Source organism: Pseudophryne corroboree, chromosome 8, assembly GCF_028390025.1.
Source record: "Pseudophryne corroboree isolate aPseCor3 chromosome 8, aPseCor3.hap2, whole genome shotgun sequence".
In the NCBI taxonomy this organism is placed as follows: Eukaryota; Metazoa; Chordata; class Amphibia; order Anura; family Myobatrachidae; genus Pseudophryne; species Pseudophryne corroboree.
The window spans coordinates 173,439,948-173,446,386 of NC_086451.1; the positions used below are offsets into that span (position 1 = coordinate 173,439,948).

Here is a 6,439-nt window from a genome sequence, read left to right on the forward strand (position 1 = left end):
GATTTTTGAAAGAAAACAATACTGTCAATATACTATTAAAACAAATTAAAATGGTAAAAGTTATTGTACTGTAAGTAAAAATAAAAGAGCCAACATATCAATCCCAGTTTTGGATTACTTTAATTAACAAAAAAAAAATGCATATAGCAGAGGATAGTTTCAATCTGCCTACCTCTGGGTTATGTGCCCAGCATGCTTCCATTGCTGTACTCTGCTGCACATGTAAGTGCAATAGATCCTGAAGCACTCACTCATCATGGGAAAGTACCAATGTGTTTCTTCGTTGGTTGATGGAAGAAACATCTTACAAAAACTCTCCAGATTATTGACTTTTTAAAGTTTTTCTAGGAAACGTTTTAGATGAATGCTTATTAGCCTTTGTCAGTATGTACTTTTGCAAAGTGTCTCTGTGGCGCAATCAGTTAGTGTGTATGGCTATAAACCAAAAGGTTGGTGGTTCAATCCCACCCAGGGACGTAATTGACCTTGTTATCAGATTTTGGTGATCTTTAAGTAGACAAGTCAAAATTTCAACCCCCCTCTTATGGTGTAGGGTACCTGGCCTTCTCTGATGTAATCAGAGTTAGATTTGATTCAGTGATTTTATAAAACAGCTAGGAAGCACAATTTAGCAGTGGGTTACAGAGAAAAAGAAATATGCTGGCAAAAAAATCCAATTGAGTGATTAAACAGCTCTTCATTTTCTGGCTTTATTTTTATGCTAACAAATTTGTTCTCTGAAAAGTGTCCACAAAGCCAAGTCTCTGATTAACACCTTTGTAAGGATGGTTTTTCACCTATTACTAAATTAAACTTGCTTCATTGGAAAGGCAGCAAGATGCATCCTCATTTCAATGTCTACTGAAATAATACAGGTTGACACCAGGAAACATTAACGCCACGTGGAAGTCTGTTTAATGTGAAAACAAGGTGATATCTAATTAGCACACAGGTAAGGAATTAAGAAAATCTTTATTTAAGGGTGAAAATGTTTCTCACAAAATCGTTGCCCCAATGCATCATTGAAATTCAAGCTGGAAAGATGATTTTAATATATCACTTGTACATTTTGTATTGCTCTTCTGGTGACAATGTAGTTTGTTTTTGTCAATTACCATTTTAATAATAGGGTAAAGAAAATTAAGTGGATTTTTAAAAGAAAACAATACTTTCAATATACTATTAAAACAAATTAAAATGGTAAAAGTTATTGTACTTTAATGAAAAATAAAAGAGCAAAAATATCAATCCCAGTTTTGGATTACTTTAATTAACAAAAAAAATGCATATAGCAGAGGATAGTTTTAATCTGCCTACCTCTGGGTTATGGGCCCAGCATGCTTCCATTGCAGTACTCTGCTGCACATGTAAGTGCAAGAGATCCTGAAGCACTCACTCATCATGGGAAAGTACCAATGTGTTTCTTCGTTGGTTGATTTAAGAAAATTCTTACAAAAACTCTCCAGATTATTGACTTTTTAAAGTTTTTCTAGGAAACGTTCTAGATTAATGCTTATTAGCCTTTGTCAGTATGTACTTTTTGCAAAGTGTCTCTGTGGTGCAATCGGTTAGTGTGTCTGGCTACTAACCAAAAGGTTGGTGGTTCAATCCCACCCAGGGACATGATTGACATTGTGATCAGGTTTTGGTGATATTTAAGTAGACAAGTCAAAATTTCAAACCCCCTCTTTTGGTGTAGGGTACCTGGCCTTCTCTGATGTAATCGGAGTTAGATTTGATTCAGTGATTTTATAAAAAACAGCTAGGAAGCACAATTTAGCAATGGGTTGCAGAGAAAAAAATATGCTGGTAGAAAAATCCAATTGAGTGATTAAACAGCTCTTCATTTTCTGCCTTTATTTTTATGCTAACAAATTTGTTCTCTGAAAAGTGTCCACAAAGCCAAGTCTCTGATTAACACCTTTGTAAGGATGGTTTTTCACCTATTACTAAATTAAACTTGCTTCATTGGAAAGGCAGCAAGATGCATCCTCATTTCAATGTCTACTGAAATAATACAGGTTGACACCAGGAAACATTAACGCCACTGCATCCTTGCTGCTTTCTCATGTAGAAGTCTGTTTTATGTGAAAACAAGGTGACATGTAATTAGCACACAGGTAAGGAATTAAGAAAATCTTTATTTAAGGGTGAAGATGTTTCTCACAAAATCGTTGCCCCAATGCATCATTGAAATTCAAGCTGGAAAGATGATTTTAATATATCACTTGTACATTTTGTATTGCTCTTCTGGTGACAATGTAGTTTGTTTTTGTCAATTACCCTTTTAATAATAGGGTAAAGAAAATTAAGTGGATTTTTTAAAGAAAACTATACTGTCAATATACTATTAAAACAAATTAAAATGGTAAAAGTTATTGTACTTTAAGTAAAAATAAAAGAGCAAAAATATCAATCCCAGTTTTGATTACTTAAATTAACAAAAAAAAATGCATATAGCAAAGGATAGTTTCAATTAGAGATGAGCGCCTGAAATTTTTCGGGTTTTGTGTTTTGGTTTTGGGTTCGGTTCCGCGGCCGTGTTTTGGGTTCGACCGCGTTTTGGCAAAACCTCACCGAATTTTTTTTGTCGGATTCGGGTGTGTTTTGGATTCGGGTGTTTTTTTTCAAAAAACCCTAAAAAAACAGCTTAAATCATAGAATTTGGGGGTCATTTTGATCCCATATTATTATTAACCTCAAAAACCATAATTTCCACTCATTTTCAGTCTATTCTGAATACCTCACACCTCACAATATTATTTTTAGTCCTAAAATTTGCACCAAGGTCGCTGGATGACTAAGCTAAGCGACACTAGTGGCCGACACAAACACCTGGCCCATCTAGGAGTGGCACTGCAGTGTCACGCAGGATGTCCCTTCCAAAAAACCCTCCCCAATCAGCACATGATGCAAAGAAAAAAAGAGGTGCAATGAGGTAGCTGACTGTGTGAGTAAGATAAGCGACCCTAGTGGCCGACACAAACACCGGGCCCATTTAGGAGTGGCACTGCAGTGTCACGCAGGATGTCCCTTCCAAAAAACCCTCCCCAATCAGCACATGACGCAAAGAAAAAAAGAGGCGCAATGAGGTAGCTGACTGTGTGAGTAAGATTAGCGACCCTAGTGGCCGACACAAACACCGGGCCCATTTAGGAGTGGCATTGCAGTGTCACGCAGGATGTCCCTTCCAAAAAACCCTCCCCAATCAGCACATGACGCAAAGAAAAAAAGAGGCGCAATGAGGTAGCTGACTGTGTGAGTAAGATTAGCGACCCTAGTGGCCGACACAAACACCGGGCCCATTTAGGAGTGGCACTGCAGTGTCACGCAGGATGTCCCTTCCAAAAAACCCTCCCCAATCAGCACATGACGCAAAGAAAAAAAGAGGCGCAATGAGGTAGCTGACTGTGTGAGTAAGATTAGCGACCCTAGTGGCCGACACAAACACCGGGCCCATTTAGGAGTGGCACTGCAGTGTCACGCAGGATGTCCCTTCCAAAAAACCTTCCCCAATCAGCACATGACGCAAAGAAAAAAAGAGGCGCAATGAGGTAGCTGACTGTGTGAGTAAGATTAGCGACCCTAGTGGCCGACACAAACACCGGGCCCATTTAGGAGTGGCACTGCAGTGTCATGCAGGATGTCCCTTCCAAAAAACCCTCCCCAATCAGCACATGACGCAAAGAAAAAAAGAGGCGCAATGAGGTAGCTGACTGTGTGAGTAAGATTAGCGACCCTAGTGGCCGACACAAACACCGGGCCCATTTAGGAGTGGCACTGCAGTGTCACGCAGGATGTCCCTTCCAAAAAACCCTCCCCAATCAGCACATGACGCAAAGAAAAAAAGAGGCGCAATGAGGTAGCTGACTGTGTGAGTAAGATTAGCGACCCTAGTGGCCGACACAAACACCGGGCCCATTTAGGAGTGGCACTGCAGTGTCACGCAGGATGTCCCTTCCAAAAAACCCTCCCCAATCAGCACATGACGCAAAGAAAAAAAGAGGCGCAATGAGGTAGCTTACTGTGTGAGTAAGATTAGCGACCCTAGTGGCCGACACAAACACCGGGCCCATTTAGGAGTGGCACTGCAGTGTCACGCAGGATGTCCCTTCCAAAAAACCCTCCCCAATCAGCACATGACGCAAAGAAAAAAAGAGGCGCAATGAGGTAGCTGACTGTGTGAGTAAGATTAGCGACCCTAGTGGCCGACACAAACACCGGGCCCATTTAGGAGTGGCACTGCAGTGTCACGCAGGATGTCCCTTCCAAAAAACCCTCCCCAATCAGCACATGACGCAAAGAAAAAAAGAGGCGCAATGAGGTAGCTGACTGTGTGAGTAAGATTAGCGACCCTAGTGGCCGACACAAACACCGGGCCCATTTAGGAGTGGCACTGCAGTGTCACGCAGGATGTCCCTTCTAAAAAACCCTCCCCAAACAGCACATGACGCAAAGAAAAATAAAAGAAAAAAGAGGTGCAAGATGGAATTGTCCTTGGGCCCTCCCACCCACCCTTATGTTGTATAAACAAAACAGGACATGCACACTTTAACCAACCCATCATTTCAGTGACAGGGTCTGCCACACGACTGTGACTGATATGACGGGTTGGTTTGGACCCCCCCCCAAAAAAGAAGCAATTAATCTCTCCTTGCACAAACTGGCTCTACAGAGGCAAGATGTCCACCTCATCATCACCCTCCGATATATCACCGTGTACATCCCCCTCCTCACAGATTATCAATTCGTCCCCACTGTAAACCACCATCTCAGCTCCCTGTGTACTTTGTGGAGGCAATTGCTGCTGTGTAGGGTACCTGGCCTTCTCTGATGTAATCAGAGTTAGATTTGATTCAGTGATTTTATAAAAACAGCTAGGAAGCACAATTTAGCAGTGGGTTGCAGAGAAAAAGAAATATGCTGGCAAAAAAAATCCAATTGAGTGATTAAACAGCTCTTAATTTTCTGGCTTTATTTTTATGCTAACAAATTTGTTCTCTGAAAAGTGTCCACAAAGCCAAGTCTCTGATTAACACCTTTGTAAGGATGGTTTTTAACCTATTACTAAATTAAACTTGCTTCATTGGAAAGGCAGCAAGATGCATCCTCATTTCAATGTCTACTGAAATAATACAGGTTGACACCAGGAAACATTAACGCCACTGCATCCTTGCTGCTTTCTCATGTGGAAGTCTGTTTAATGTGAAAACAAGGTGATATCTAATTAGCACACAGGTAAGGAATTAAGAAAATCTTTATTTAAGGGTGAAAATGTTTCTCACAAAATCGTTGCCCCAATGCATCATTGAAATTCAAGCTGGAAAGATGATTTTAATATATCACTTGTACATTTTGTATTGCTCTTCTGGTGACAATGTAGTTTGTTTTTGTCAATTACCATTTTAATAATAGGGTAAAGAAAATTAAGTGGATTTTTGAAAGAAAACAATACTGTCAATATACTATTAAAACAAATTAAAATGGTAAAAGTTATTGTACTTTAAGTAAAAATAAAAGAGCCAAAATATCAATCCCAGTTTTGGATTACTTAAATTAACAAAAAAAAATGCATATAGCAGAGGATAGTTTCAATCTGCCTACCGCTGGGTTATGGGCCCAGCATGCTTCTATTGCTGTACTCTGCTGCACATGTAAGTGCAAGAGATCCTGAAGCACTCACTCATCATGGGAAAGTACCAATGTGTTTCTTCGTTGGTTGATGGAAGAAACATTTTACAAAAACTCTCCAGATTATTGACTTTTTAAAGTTTTTCTAGGAAACGTTTTAGATGAATGCTTATTAGCCTTTGTCAGTAAGGACTTTTGCAAAGTGTCTTTGTGGCGCATTCAGTTAGTGTGCACGGCTATTAACCAAAAGGTTGGTGGTTCAATCCCACCCAGGGACGTAATTGACCTTGTTATCAGATTTTGGTGATCTTTAAGTAGACAAGTCAAAATTTCAAATCCCCCTGTTCTGGTGTAGGGTACCTGGCCTTCTCTGATGTAATCAGAGTTAGATTTGATTCAGTGATTTTATAAAAACAGCTAGGAAGCACAATTTAGCAGTGGGTTGCAGAGAAAAAGAAATATGCTGGCAAAAAAAATCCAATTGAGTGATTAAACAGCTCTTAATTTTCTGGCTTTATTTTTATGCTAACAAATTTGTTCTCTGAAAAGTGTCCACAAAGCCAAGTCTCTGATTAACACCTTTGTAAGGATGGTTTTTAACCTATTACTAAATTAAACTTGCTTCATTGGAAAGGCAGCAAGATGCATCCTCATTTCAATGTCTACTGAAATAATACAGGTTGACACCAGGAAACATTAACGCCACTGCATCCTTGCTGCTTTCTCATGTGGAAGTCTGTTTAATGTGAAAACAAGGTGATATCTAATTAGCACACAGGTAAGGAATTAAGAAAATCTTTATTTAAGG

General features: G+C 39.6%; 2 non-coding genes across 2 annotated transcripts; both read left to right on the top strand.

Annotated features, from left to right (window-relative positions):
- The first annotated feature begins 403 nt into the window (after positions 1-403).
- On the top strand, positions 404-477 carry TRNAY-AUA (transfer RNA tyrosine (anticodon AUA)). Its single transcript has one exon. It is a non-coding gene; the product is annotated as a tRNA-Tyr (tRNA).
- Positions 478-1,549: 1,072 nt separating this feature from the next.
- Positions 1,550-1,623, top strand: TRNAS-ACU (transfer RNA serine (anticodon ACU)). Its single transcript has one exon. It is a non-coding gene; the product is annotated as a tRNA-Ser (tRNA).
- Positions 1,624-6,439: the final 4,816 nt, after the last annotated feature.